The sequence below is a fragment of the Malania oleifera genome, chromosome 10 (assembly GCF_029873635.1).
Source record: "Malania oleifera isolate guangnan ecotype guangnan chromosome 10, ASM2987363v1, whole genome shotgun sequence".
Classification (NCBI taxonomy): domain Eukaryota; kingdom Viridiplantae; phylum Streptophyta; class Magnoliopsida; order Santalales; family Ximeniaceae; genus Malania; species Malania oleifera.
In genome coordinates this window covers 836887-852355 of record NC_080426.1, presented here as the reverse complement: position 1 = coordinate 852355, position 15469 = coordinate 836887, and the positions used below count along the sequence as shown (strand labels likewise).

At 35.1% G+C, this 15469-nt stretch overlaps 1 long non-coding RNA gene across 2 annotated transcripts; it reads right to left on the bottom strand.

The window, feature by feature from the left end:
• Positions 1 to 6761: 6761 nt before the first annotated feature.
• On the bottom strand, positions 6762 to 14358 carry LOC131165509 (uncharacterized). 2 transcript variants are annotated; one of them, XR_009139591.1, is made up of 3 exons: positions 13929 to 14358; positions 6906 to 7052; positions 6762 to 6802 (listed from the first exon to the last, which is right to left on the bottom strand). It is a non-coding gene; the product is annotated as an uncharacterized LOC131165509 (long non-coding RNA). The 2 variants fall into 2 exon arrangements; XR_009139590.1 differs by having other exon boundaries at positions 6762 to 7052.
• Positions 14359 to 15469: the final 1111 nt, after the last annotated feature.

The window sequence follows — 15469 nt, the reverse complement described above, 5'->3', positions numbered from 1 at the left end:
TTGACAGAAAATACCTAAAACCACCATGAGAACTAACCGTAGCATGCCCCCACAAATCTGAATGTATGTAATCAAGAGTTTGTTTCGTGGTGTGAGTGGACTTCTTAAAACTAACCCTAGTATACTTACCCAAGATACACTCCTCACAGAATGACAATTCCTCAAGTTTCCTATCTCCAAGGAGCCCCTATTTCTCCAGCTCCTTTATGCCCTGCTGGCTAACATGTCGTAGTCTCTTATGCCACAAGGAAACCTGATTTTCTACCCTGTGATTGATAGGTGAAGCCTCACCAATCACTGTCTTTCCTATCAAGGTGTAGAACTCATTCTTTAGCACCCCTTTCATCGCTACTAGTGAACCTCTACAAACTCTTAGGCTACCTCCTTCAGACTTAAACGTGTACTTTGTTTTATCTAAGCTACCAAGAGAAATCAAGTTTCTCTTCAGCTCAGGTATGTACCTCACATCTTTTAGCACTCTTTCAATCCCATCATGCATTAGAAGTCTCACAGTCCCAATACCCTGTATTTTACATGACTTATTGTTTCCTAGGATAACATGACCTCCTTCGAAGCATGTAAAGGACTCAAACCAGTTTTTCAATGGACACATGTGGAAGGAACATCCTGAATCTAATATCCATTCTTTTCCCGAATCTCTATCAAAGACATTCAACACTTCTGCACTATCATACCCATCTAAAACTACAGCTACCTTACCCTTTGATTCAGAGGTGGTGGCATTTGCACCATTTTTCCGCTCAGGGCAGTCCCTCTTAAAATCTCCTTCCTTGTGACATGCAAAACACTTTAGTGCTTTGCTATTAGACTTTGATCTAGACCTCTTGTATTTTCCTTTATTGTTCCTCTTTTCAGACCTATCTCTCACATATAACCCTTCCCCTGACCCTGATTTAGACTCAAACTTAGTGTGCAATTCCCTAGAGTGCAAAATGGCTTGCACATCTTCTAAAGTCAGCCTCTTTCTCCCATACATCATAGTTTCTTTAATATTGTCATATGTGGAATCAAAAGAACTCAATAAAAGAATTGTCCGGTCTTCTTCATCTATACTAATATCAATATTAGCAAGATCCAAAATAATTTTAATAAATTCATCTAAATGTTCATCAATTGATGTTCCAGGAGTCATTTTAAAGGTGTAGAGTCTAGTCTTCTTATGGAGTCTATTTCCTTGGGATTTTGTCATGTACAAACTCTTTAGTTTTGACCAAACTCCAGCTGCCATATCCTCATTGGCAACTTCCCTAAGCACTTTGTCTCCTAGGGACAAGATAATGGCACTATGTGCCTTTTGAAGGATATCGGGCTTCACTTAATCGGTGGAGGGAAAACTTGGTTTTCCCTCTTGTGAAGTGAAAGCCCCTTTCTTTTCTCCAAGAAGAGCCTCCTCAAGCCCCTGCTGTACGAAGATGGCACGTATCTTAATCCTCCATAAACCAAAGTCATTTTTACCGGTGAATTTTTCTATTTCAAACCTAGCGGTCCCCATCACATAGCCAGGCTCTGATAGCACTTATTGTGTGTAATTCAGCTGATTGCTAATTCTATTTTCAGATTTTAATTAATTCCAAACAAATCACAATAACAATCTGATTTTGTCCAAGCATCAACCACAATCACACCTAAACTTAAACCTGTTTATTTTGACGTGTGTGTGTGTGTGTGTGCTAAGCCTGATCAAGAAAAATATATGTTCACCAAATAATATTCAGCAAAACATAAACATGCCACAATCATAATCCACAAGAACACATTTACGTGGTTCGGCCCAAAAATTAGCTTACATCCATGGCAGAAACTTACCTCCAGAGACACTATATTAAATCGGTGGAAATAAATACAAGTACACACAGATTTACTCTTTCTTGTCTTACCGATCTCCTCTGGAAATCAGCCCAAGAATAATCCAAGAAATCCCCCCTTCGCACCAGCGAAGAATCCTAGGTTTCTTCCTATATTCCTCCCTGATTTCCCTAGAAGAAACCCTCCCCAAGAAACTAAATTTGAGCTTTTACCTTGCCTTACCCTTGCGCGAACCTCCGCTAGAGGTTGGAGATCCCCCCCAATGCCGAAAACTCCGCTGCCGTCTCCTTCTCTCGTGCGGCTTCACTCTCTCGTGCGGCTGAAGGAACTCGCTGCAAATGCTCTCTCTCGCGGCCGCTGAAAACCCTCTGCTGAAGACTCGTGGCTAGAAAAAAGGAGAAGACCCCACTGCGCTACTGAAGTTGCAAAACAGAAAGTGAAAAAATTTCTCCTGCCCCCTTATGTGTTTTCCTTATCTATTTACAATTCATTTCATATAAATTACATCATTGCCCCTCATAGTAAAAGAAATAACATCAACAATTGGTTCTCTCAATAAATGGACGGCTTGTATTTCCTTCAAGCAAGCTTGACACTCCAACAATTCTCCTTTCACACAATATGAAAAGAGCCCAAAATTATGAAGGATTTCACCTTTTCATGTTTGGTTATTAAAAAAATAAATAAAAGAATAAAAATAAATATTAAATTAATGAACAAAATTTTAATTTTACAGATTCTTAATATTTGATTTTTATTAATTTTTAATTATATTGGAATAATTTTTTATTTTTAATGGTATTTGATATAGAGAGAAAATGTAGTAAATTTTGTTCTTATTTTCCTTTTCTTTTTATTTTCTCAATCAAAAATCCTTTATCCAGATTTGCCCTTAGATTATGTTTGGAAGCATGAATTTTGAACATATAATTTAGATTTAGATTTAGATTTAGATTTAGATTTAGATTTTGATAGATTTGAATAAATTTAATATAATTTTATGTAACATTTTATTTAAATCTAAAATATATTTTTTCTTAGTTTGCTATTTTATTAATGTTAAATATCAAAATTGATAGTCTCCAAACACTTTCTTTGTATCTCTCATTTTTTTTTTTTTTTAGTAAAAGATAGTTATCTTTTCTGAAATTTGGTAAAAAAAATAAAGATTTTTCCTAATATCTTAAAAATGCCACAAACTTCTTTCGAATTTTTGCATAAAGATACAAACTTTTCTTTAAATTTTTCTTTTATAAAAAATTAAAATATATATTTTTTTTAATAAATTTTGAGAAGGTTCTTGAAATTTTATAAAAGATATTTACAATTTTAAAAGAGATTATTTGTCACATCTTAAAAGAGTTTAATATCTTTTGGTTTTATTTTTATTTTTTAATGTAATTACGTGTGAAGGTCATGAAGGGTAAACGCAAAGTTTGAACTCCATCATTTTCTTTCTTTCTTGCTTCCTTTTAATATTTTCTTGTGACTAAAAATATAGAGCAGAAGTGACATGAGCGGATTCGGTTTCCACCCATCATCCGCAAAACTATACCCGCTGCCTGCAATCAGACGCACAAATATCATTTAGAGAGAGAGAGAGAGAGGAATCCTTTCACGAAAAGCAATGGGCCCATACAAAATGCCCTACCCCCATCAGTCCCATCCCATAGCCCTCCAACCTCTACCTGTGTATTGACCCATTTTGGTCAATTCACTTCACTTCACTTCATGATTATTATGATGATTATGATGATGATATATGCAGCGCATTTCAACCATAATATTTGAAAATATCTACCCCTAAATTATTCCACATCATAAAGAGAGAACAATTTTTGTCCATTTATAAATCCAAGCCAGTGTATTTTAATATTATTATTTTATTAATTATCTTGTTACTGTATTATTATTATTTTATTAATTATCTTAAAAAATAGCATGTACCTTGAAATGGGTTATGTATTTACATTTAACTAAGTCATTCATTCGTTTATTTCATAAATTTATAAGATTAATTATGTAAGTGTATCTTAAATCTAGGTGTATATCTATTTAATGTATATGTATCTAATTTACTATATGCATGGAGAATGAAAAGTCATTTTGTACTTATAAATAATCTTGTAAGCCATTGGCGTCATACACCAATTTCTACACATCATTTTTATCATATCATCTTTCCTTCAAGTTTAAGAGAATTTGACGAGCAATGAAAGTTTTTTTTTTTGTGAAACTTTAGAATCTCCCGTTTATATAGAATTAGAGTCATACAATTCAAATCGGGCTATGGGATAATGTCCTAGAAAATAATATGCATATAAGTGTATATAAACATAATTAGTATACATGAATAGCGAAAATTAACTAGATAATGTTTAAAATTAATTTCCTTTAATGAAAAGCATTATGTATATTTGCAAGAAATGAAGATAGTAAGATGTAGTGATCCTAAAAATAAAAATAAAAATAAATAAAATATTAAATAATTAATTAATTAATCAGAATTATTAATTAAATAATATAATATATATATGTAGAAACCCGAACCCAGAAAATAAAGAGGAAATAAGAAAAAGAAGAAAGGAAAATTTAAAAAAAGGCAAATAGCAAGGCTCGTCGACGAATCCCCTGTTTTCGTCGACGAATGTCCTTCTGTAGTTCGTCGACGAAATTCAGGCGCCGTCAACGAAGAGATACCGAGAGGAATTTCAGACATACGGTTCGTCGACAAACGTCCTTCTATGGTTCATTGATGAAGGTCCCATTTCGCCGACAAATTGTGTCGGGTCAAAGGGTTATAAATAGATTTTCAAGTTACTTCATGATTAAGAAACTTAATTTTTTTTTTTTCTCTCTCTCTCTCTAACCCACGAACCCTTACCCTGTCTCTCTTCGATTTCTCACCGTTTGTCACCCGAATCAACGATCGAACGTTACCACGAGGATCTAGAAGCATTTCTCTACAAGTCTAACAGAGCAGATTTTTTATCTAGCCTATCAAAGCACTACTCCAAAATTAGGATAAGTACGATATTTTAGGGTTTTATTGTTGATTTGGAGTACATGAGACCCAAGAAATGTTAAATGAGAAATATTTTGTGGGTTGAGTTGATTAATTTGGGGAAAATGTAATTTAAGAGTTTTGATCTTTGAATGCCGCAGGGCGTGGATTTAGGTTTCCCAGTAAGTCAGGTAAATGGATTATATTATGTCAGTTGATTTTGAAATATGGACCGGTTAAATTGCATATATTTTTTTCTGAACGAATTAAGTATAAAAAATGGTGGTTTTGACTGTTATATGTTTTAAGGAAAATTAATGTGATTGGTTTGAAATCTCCTATTTTATATAAAATAAATAGTTTAAGTTAAATAAAACCTTAGAGATGCTCAAACCATATTTTCAGCAATTTATGTCTTTCCTTGTCAGTTTATTTTATTTATGATTTGTCTAAAAAAAATTGGTTGGCAGGAGAACAGTCTTAAATGGTATATATGAGCAGAATGTTTTTACTGATAATTCACAGTATGATATGACGGCTGGAGGCCGAGATTTAATATGACGGTCGGGGGCCTAGAGTTAATAAATGACAGGTTTTATATGAAATAAGGATAAAATAGTTTTTATTTTGTAAATTGCCATATATGATTCTAGAACTTTATGGATATGAAATGTGATATATATTGAGTACGGTACTGTAGCTATATGTTGGCAGATAGTGCAATCACACTGGGATGATAGTGTGATAATGGACAGACAATTTGGTGACCTAAGCCACAGTACTACTTTGAGGTTTTTGTCAGGGGCCCCCATCTGAGGTAGTTTTGGATGACCATAGGTAGACACAATCATACTTACTACCTTTTCTAACTCAGCTATGGTCGACTGACCATATACTGAGTTCAGCATTCGGACCGCACAACCCGTCATAGGACGAAACATGTCATATGAGTATGTAATAGAGTGATGACACTAATACAACAATCCAGGTTGTATCTTTTATGCATATGTTGACCTAACTAAGTTTTTCAATCTTATTTTTATGATAACAAATGAAGGATGTTTTAATTTGTATTGTTAAGTGACTTTATTGCTAGCCATATGCTGAGTCCAACCTTCGGGCCGCACAACCCGTCATGGGGGGAAGCATGTCATATGAGTATGTAATAGCGTGATGACTCTAATACAACAATCCAGGTTGTATCTTTTATGCATATATTGGTCTAACTGAGTTTTTCAATCTTGTTTTGATGATAACAAATGAAGGATGTTTTGACTTGTGTTGTTGAGTGGCTTTATTTCAAGTCTAAATAAAAGGACACTCATGGTTAATCATTGAAGTAAGCTGGAAATCAAAGTCAATCAAGTGAAAGCTTCTCAATATATTAAAGCAATGAAGGACAAATGAAGAGCTTAGAGGCTTAGCAGGTCTTAAAGTAAAGACTGAACCTCAAGAGGTTGCAAGACTTAGCGATTAAGAAGATCATGGTTAGAAGGATATTTATAAGTACTTCAAGTCATTACTATTTAGATATGTGAAACTCCTTAAGATACAAAGACTTAGAGATCAGCATTTGAAAAACTCTTGAAAATGTTTTTGAAAAGTTGTATTTGAGTTCTTCAAGTAAACTAGATTTAAAAAAAAAATCAGAAATAAAAATATTTAAAAAGAGAGGATTGTCCAACCGATTGACTCGACGAATTGAAAACACTTAGCTGATCTTCGTCGACGAGTGGGTAAGTTTGTCGACGAGTGTATAACACTCGTTTGTCGACGAGTGTATGACACTCGTTCGTCGACGAGACCATAAGTTCGTCGACGAGAGCACTGTCTAAACTTTTTAGGCTCTCGGTATTTGTTCGTTGATAAGACAACATTGTTCGTTGCAGAGTGGCTTTCATACATTCGTCAATGAGGCCATTGGGTTCGTTGACGAGGCCTCTAAAATTTGCCTCGAAAAATTTATTCAACCTGGACTAATGTAAATGAATTTTTCATGAATGCAGGAGTCCTAAGGTATATTTGAACTTCAAAATATATCATATGACATGTAAATACATTTAATTCTAAATACCCATTCCCATTGACGATCTCGAACTTGAAGCTTGCTTCTCCATCCTTTTATTCTTCTAGATCCATGGATTGAGTCAAGTGATATGTACTTTAGGTTCCTCGTGGCTTCCATATCAAGATCTTTGTTTGTGCATTCTAAATCATGATCCTGTTTACAAACTCAATTGCATAGGTCAAATATCAAATGATTTTTCATTATCAAAACAGGATTGGACTCATAAAATCAGCAATATTGCAATGTAAATTCTGCAATGCATATACTGAAATGTGAATATTGCAATTTGAATACTGCAATGTGAATACTGAATTATGAATGTTGAAATGTGAATATGGAAACATGGAAATGAGAACCTTGAGGGACTGGATTATTTCTGAAAGCACTGTACCGTTGCTAGTGGGATAATAAGTGCAACCACACGGTCTCATAGAGAGTGTGGCGTGACAGTCGATTGAGCCAATGAGAAGGGTAGTTTTTTTCCCTGGGTCCAGACCAGGGATAGGCAGGCCAATCGTACTATAGACGAAATGATGGACTTCTTATTTTGATCTAACTGGGTAGGCCAACCGCAGTTTAGATTCAGCCTTCGGGCTGCACAACTCTGACCATGGGGGGAAGCATGACATATAGAATATCCTCAAGGCAACCATGAGTTACAGACAGCACATGGATTGGTTACCGAAGACACTTATGAGTTAGATGTGAAATGAAAACGATTAATGAAAAAACGTGAGTTTAATGACATAAATAATTAGGATGAAGTAAAACTCTCCGCCTGAGAGCTTATTGAGTAAGGTGAGTGCCCTGATAAGTATCAGTTGCAACCTCTCCTGAGTTAATCGGATAAGGTTACAAACGATATTAGAGCAGAGAGAAGCTACATGTATGGGCGTGTAATCTCTCCTATTCTCGAGAACTTTCGCTGATAAATATGGTTTGCATGTGGATGAGTTTGAAAAAAAAAATGGAATTAAAGCTTATAAAAGCTTATGTTTTATATCTATATGATTATGAGTATAATTGGTATATTTTCTTAGATGGTATTATCACTGAAATAGGTATATTATGATATAACGAAACTCATAATGCCACAAACTATAAATAATTTATTTCATCTTACTAAGATGTGTCTCGCCTAAATATATATTATTTTAGGAAACCATGACAGACCAGCGGATAGAGTTCCGTGATAGAGGGAACTGGTACCCTGATAGACAGGGTGAGTGTTTTTTTTAGGGATACATGATTCCTAGTGTATATTGTGGGTTTTTGGGAATGTGTTTAAATATGTATATATATAGATGGTTAAAACTCTAGTTATTTGTATACTGGATGGTTTGTATATATTTACTTCCATAGTTAGGTTTGTGTATATAAGATTTACCGTTTACCCGGTACTCATTTCGGGTCTAGTTGTGTTGAAGTGGTATTAAAGTATTTGACGTGGCCGATGATTGATTAATATCTTTTATTTTTTGGAAAAAAAAGGGTACAAAAATCGGGGCGTCACAACAGGTTTTCTTTTTCTTCTTCTTCTTTCTCTTCCTCAACTCGTCAACCGAGAGGTGGGAGAGACAATTTATTCTTTTCTTAGCTTTAAAATTTTAAAATAAGTAAATTATTTTTTAAATGGGTAACCCATATTAAACGGGCGGGTTAGGGTTTCCATGGTGGGGACCCATTTACGACCTGACCCATTTATGAACTAGCCCATCCACGACCCGCCCGAACCCAACCCGTGAACCCGTTTTGCCACCCCTACTGATTTCTCATTATCAAATTGTCAAGTGTATATCAACGGTTACAAATAATAGTTTATATATCAACCCTATGCACAGAGAAGACTTAGAATACATCTAAAACACTTTTGTAGCAAATCCCGGAGGAAAAACCTTCAAATCCTCCAATCTACTAATCTCCAAAATTAAAAATCCATGATCTGCACCGAACGAAACCGTTGATTTTTAAATACTGAGAGTTGTTCCTTCTGCAAACTGAAATCGTCGACGGTTATTTCCTGAGGCCAAAACCATCAATCACCGTCAACCAAACAGTCGACGGTTTCTTCTTGCAACTAACTTCCTTGTTCTTTGCTTCACTATGCTTTCCCGACGCATGCATTATACTCAATATAAGTCACATCTCCAACAAATGATTATGTGTGAGTAGTAATACTTTATTTCCTTTAAGTAGTCATAGTTCATGTTGGCTTTATGGGAAGTTAGCAGTCAACCCTGCTGCGGGGGATCTTAGCAGTGGGCCCCAACTCGACCGTGCTTGGCGTGCCAGCCCGTCAGCACCCTTGCTTGGAATTGGCATAGCCCCTCATGTCCACTCGACGCTTAGTGCGGGGCTCTGCGCTGCCGTTTAAAGGAAAAAGTTTCACCCCTTCTACCATCAATTGGTTTTAGAAGAATTGGTAGCGCTTGATCCTGACAAGTGGTATCACAACGAGGTCATGGGTTCGAGCGCTCCTAAGGTAGCTGTTGGGGGGTGATTGTTGGCTTTATGGGAAGTCAGCAGTCAACCCTATTGCGAGCAATCATAGCAGTGGGCCCCAGTTCGACAGTGCTTGGCGTGCCAGCCTGTCGGCACCCCTGCCTGGAATTGGTGTAGCCCCTCATGTCCACCCGACGCTTAGTGCGGGGATCTACGTTGCCGTTTAAAGGAAAAAGTTTCATCCCTTCTACCACCAATTGATTTTAGAAGAACTGGTAGCGCTTAATCCTGTCAAGTGGTATCATAGCAAGGTCACGGGTTTGAGTGCTCCCGGGGTAGCTGTTGGGTGTGATATTTGGCTTTATGGGAAGTCAGCAGTCAACCGTATTGTGAGCGATTGTAGCAGTGGGCCCCAACTCGACAGTGCTTGGTGTGCTAGCCCGTCGGCACCCCTGCTTGGAATTGGTGCAACCTTTCATGTTCACCTGACGCTTAGTGCGGGGTTCTGTGTTTCCGTTTAAAGGAAAAAGTTGCACCCCTTCTACCACCAATTGGTTTTAGAAGAACCGGTAGCACTTGATCATGACAGTTCAAGTTTAATACCACTACTAACTCTGGAATAAAGACTATTGTTCATTAAGTGAAGATTCACTGTAGAGCACACCTTCATTATGCATAATTATTCTTCTTTGATTGTTAAATTTTTTACATGCATGGTACATACATAATATTAAAATGAAGGGAGAATTGTTAGTGTATTTTAATATTGTTATTTTCTTAATTATTTTGAAAAAGAGCATGTATCTTAGAATAGGTTATGTATTTTCATTTAATTAGGTCATTCATTCATGTATTTCATAAATTCATAAGATTAATTATGTGAGTGTATCTTAAATCTAGGTGTATATCTATTTAATATATATGCATCTTATTTATTAAATGCATGGAAAATGAAATGTCATTTTGTGCCTATAAATAGTCTCTTAAGGTATTGGCGTCATGCACTAATTTCTACACATCAGTCTAAGAGAGTTTGACTAGTAAAGAAAAGTGTTTTTTTGTGGAGTTTTGGACTCTTCCGTTTGTACAGAATTGGAGAGAGTCATATGATTCAAATCAAACTATTGTATCTTAGGGGAGACAAGTCTTAAAGAGTTCTGCTATACCAATGTTTGGGCTAAACCATAAACCGCAGAGGGCTTGAATCTCTTTAAAGAGAGCGAGATATCCGTGCCTCAGTCTATTTGTAAATCGTGTTTATATTTGTATTTTTATTTGTGTTTAAGTTTAATATTTATTTTTATTTTTATTTTATATTAAATTTCCTAACTATGTACACTATGCAGGTAAAGTTTTGTTGTGAGGACTTTTATTCATATTAATCAAAGTTTTAAGAGTTTATAGCTTGAAAAAGTTCTTTCCCTTTTGCACATATTTTATGTTTTAAAAATTAGCATACGAACGAGCATGTAAAAGAATAAATCTTTTGTATAACTTTTCTATAATTTGGGATTGACTCAATTAGTTTTATATATGACTCCCGTGGTGATGAAGACTGCGCCGATCTTATGGATGCTACTATTAATTAGTTGAATGAAATTTTATAATTTTAAAATTTATGAACTCTTATCAAGAGACTAAAAAGGAGAATTTATAGGTCTATGTTGGTAAGCTAGATTTGAACCTTTAGTACTATCAATAATTTATGTCACTATTCTTTTAATTCTTTGATATTAAAAAGTTGTTAGATAGACTGGGTCTAACATTTGATAAAATATAAATCATTCTATGTGTTGTCTAGTATTTATTAGTTGTTTGTTTATCCCACAATTTATATAACAGTATTGTTCACCTATACATGTGTGGGAGATCTCCCGGCTTCGTACTCCATAATTTTTATTTTTCCTGCCTACGAAAGCTGCAGAACAGCAGCAAAAGCTGCAAAACGGTAGATTTTTTTCCTTTTTTGGAAGGGAAAAAAAAAAAAACGTGAGAGACAGAGAGAGAGAGAGTCATATTCCCTTCTTTTGTGTTTGGTTCAGTAGAGAAGGGAGCTTAATTAGGTTATTTTATTCATGGCAAACAAAAACAGAAAGGCATGAAGAAAAAGTAAAGAAGTACAGTGGCTAGTTAAGGAAGGAAGGTTGCTTCCTTCCCCAGTTGGCAGCTGGATTTGATGGCCAAATGGAATTTTTTCTTAAGAAAAAAAGGAAGCATATGGAATTCTCTCGAGTTTCATTTTCTGCTGGCGGAATAGAATCTCCAATTACATCTGATTTTTCTTTTTTATCCCCTCGTGGGTTCACATCCATTTACAGCCTGGTGCATAGATATATTAATATACTATTAACAAGCATGGGTTACATGACTTGTCGCTAATGGTCCTTACTTTATAATTTGATTGATTGATTGATTAAGACTTATAATCTATAGGAGATTTTTGTAAGATTAGATTTTTCTAAGATGTTAAAGGTAATTGCGGCTAAGAACAATTTTTTTCTTTTCCTTGTTTGATTTTTTTTGTTTGTGTATGTTTTAAACTGTACCTGTCAAACAATGTGAACCACACCTAGTGGAAATTAATTAGCAAGCCCCGTTTTGATCCTCTCTCAATTCGCATTATGCCCACTCAATGAAAAAGATCTGGACTTTTTCAAGACGTAATCTAATTAGAAAGTTGGCTCTAGCTAGCTCCAGCTTGATTACGTATAAGATTCCAGTGACTGACTTTTTTTATTATTATTATTTTAATATAGGGTTTGATCGAAGAAGGGTAGATAGCTATTGCTTGAAAGGCAGTCCCATAAAAAGAAGAAAGGCGGAAAGGTGGAGGGGGTTAAGTTGGTAGTTGGTACAATAATTGTAGGGGAAGCAGGCGACGCCTTTTGGTTAGGGTTTGAATCCAGGAGACACAGATTCAGTCTGATACACAGAAGCAGAAGAAGAAGAAGAAGAAGCAGTACTGTTTCTATGTGCGCCGTAGCATTGCTCATCACAACCAACTGGAATATATATAGTGTCCGAAAATATTGAAGGGCAGAAAAAGAAAGCTTCTTTGGATATTCTCAAAGTGTAGTGTAGTCAACTTCTAGAGACTCTGTATTTTAATCTGTCTATTTTGGAGGCAAAATCAGCCCTAAGCCCACTGAGTATCTAACTTATCTTCAACAACACAAGCCCAGTGCCTTGCAGCTCAGAAATTTAGGGTTGAAATCCATTCCGCCGAAACAGGAGTTTCTCATACTTGATACCAGAGGGCCTCTTTCTCATGAGCCCACCTGTGCTGTAAGCTTATATGCAGTCTCTTCATACTCAAAGTTGACATTTTTTTTTTTACTTTTTGACAAAAAGATTCTTCATTTGTTTGTCAGGGGTCAATATAATAAAATTGTACAAATTTTATTCCAAAAAATAAAAATAAAAAGTACAGGAAAATAATATACAGAGAAATAAATATTACATGGAAAATGACAAAAAATAAAAAAGGAAAATTAGAAATAAAGAGGTGGGCTAGCAATCATCAATCTTCAATTTAAATATGCCAAGAGAGAAGAAAGCAAATTAAATATGTGTGAAAAATGTGGAAACTCAAAATTAGTGGTGATTGATGAAATTAAGTGTTTATTGATTAATCAACATTAAGCTAATTGAATTCCAAAGCCTATAAATTGAGACTTATGAAAGTTAGATTCACACAATCATAGAGAAAGCACAAGCAATCGTGAGAAAAGTCAAAAAGTTTTGATTGAGAGACAATCATAGAGAGAACTTATATAGATAATTGTCAGAGTTATGATTGAGTGACAAACAGATAATTCTCAGCGGGCTAGAAGTTTGAATTGCTAAGAATTGAGGATCTATAAAAGGAATTCAGAAAAGCCTAAAGGAACTTCAGATTTAGGATTCAGAGGCTTGGAGAGGTAGCACGAGTTAGAAGCTCAAGAAATAGCAAAGCAAAGGATCAAAATCAAAGAAGAGTCAAAGAACTAACATTGAATCTGAAAACTGGTGTAGAGTTGAAGATTAAGGTTGGTTTTTCAGTTCAAATTTTTGTTTAATCCTTCTTTGAATTATACAAATTTGAAAATTTTAATTTAAATGTAATATTAAGGTCAGGATCCGAATCCGATCCGTTGACCCAAAGACTAGGACCTTAGTCCCGAATCCAAATTTGGATCTAGGTGCGTTGACCATTGAATTTGAATCCAACCCAATACCCAAGTTGAAATGGGTTCGGCCCAGTTAGCTAGTTTAAGCCCAAGATCATTAAACCCAGTCTGAAAGGCCTACAAACCATTTTCAAGCCTTCTCACGACCCAACTGGGCTTGGCCTAATCCAACTTGATTAAAGCCCAAACCGAATTCTAACCCAACTAGGCTTGGCCCAAACCCACTAACCTAATCCTAGCCCAACCTCCTAACCTAATACTTAACCCTAACCGTCTAATTTAACCTAGGTTAGCTAACCTAAGTCTACCCCACTCCATTCAATTTGGCTCGTGGGAAAAATTGTGAGAAAATTCAAAGAAGCAGTGAGAAAAAGAGAAAAGGACGCACAAAAGAAAAAAGAGAGGGGAAGGGAACTACCTTTACATTAATATGGTTCTTGGATATGGGAGGAGACACAGTGTTTGTGCTTGTATGGCATTGACCCTTCAATCAAACTGCAAGGAAAGAAAGAAATAAGAGAGTGAGAAATCCGTGGGGGAAAAAAATAAGAAATTAGAGAAAATCAGAAAAAGAAAATAGAAATTTGAGGAAAACATCAAGAAAGAGAAGTGAAATAAAATCAAAGAAAAGAAAAAAAAATCAAAGAGAAAGAGTTTGCGAGAGATAAGAAAGTGGTGAAAGAGTAGATCCAGGAAAGAAGAATAGAAAGAGAAAGGTAGAGAGAGTGAGATCTGAGAGAAGAGAGTGAAGAAATAGAAGGATTTGGGAAAAGAAATAACAAAGAAGGAGATGAAGAAAGGGAAAAGAAGGAAGAGAGAGAGAGCATAATGGGAAAAAGGAGAGAGAAGGAAACAAAATGTGTGTGTATGTGTGTGTATATATATATATTAATGAGTGGGACATGGTTATCGTTTGTACGATAACACGTGGCTCAACCAAGGCTACGCTTTCGGAGAATGACATGATGCAATCCTAACCATTCAATTTGTATTTTCTTTAAATGGTCAGATTGTTGCCGCGTCAGTAATCTGTGCAAAATACCCAGAGCAACCCAAGATCTGTCATGTGGCAGGTGATGTCAGCACCTATTATAGAAATTTCAAAAAATAAATAAATGAAGGTGCCACATGGCGGCATGACGTAATCCTAAGACAATGAATTTTTAATTGATTTTTTAAAAAAAATTGGAAAAATAATAAAAAAATCAAGAAAATAAAGAAAAAATTAAAAATTATTTGAGTTATTTTTTATTCAAATAAAAAAATGGAAAAAATAAAAATACTAAAAAATGAGCAAAAATCTTTAAAAATCCTAGTAAATTTTAGAAAAATGTTTGAAAATTTCTATAAAATTTTTGAAAAAAATTAGGAATGTTTGAAAGGCTCTTTTGCTCAAAATTTGATGATTTTACTTGATTTTTGTATGTATGCATTTCAATGATTTAACAAAGGATAAAGAGGTATTTCAAACCTCATCTCTGGAGTGGTTTTATCTAACAAGATCCACTCGTTTGAAAATCTTATTAGACATTCTTAAATCGCACTATGATTTTTATTTTCCTTTTAAATTATTATTATTATTTTTTAAGAAGTTAATCAAAGGCCATTAGATTATGTTTAGGGATAATTAATGATTAATAAGGTACCATTCGTAAAATGGGTGTGTAGGGGGTGCTAGTACCTTCCCTTGGCATAATTGAACTCCCGATCCCAACTCTGGTAAAAGTAGACTGAGATTACTAGTTCCTTGGCTTAAGATTAGTCTAGAGACCAATCAATTAATGAATAATTAGCTACCGTTCATAGAACGGGTATGTAGGGGGTGCTAGTACCTTCTTCTCGCATAACTGAACTTTCGATCCCCAACTCTTGTAAAAGCAAACTAAGACTACTGGTTCATTAACCTAAGATTAAAGAGAGACCAATCAACGAGTAGTAATTAGGTGACCTGACTGCGCC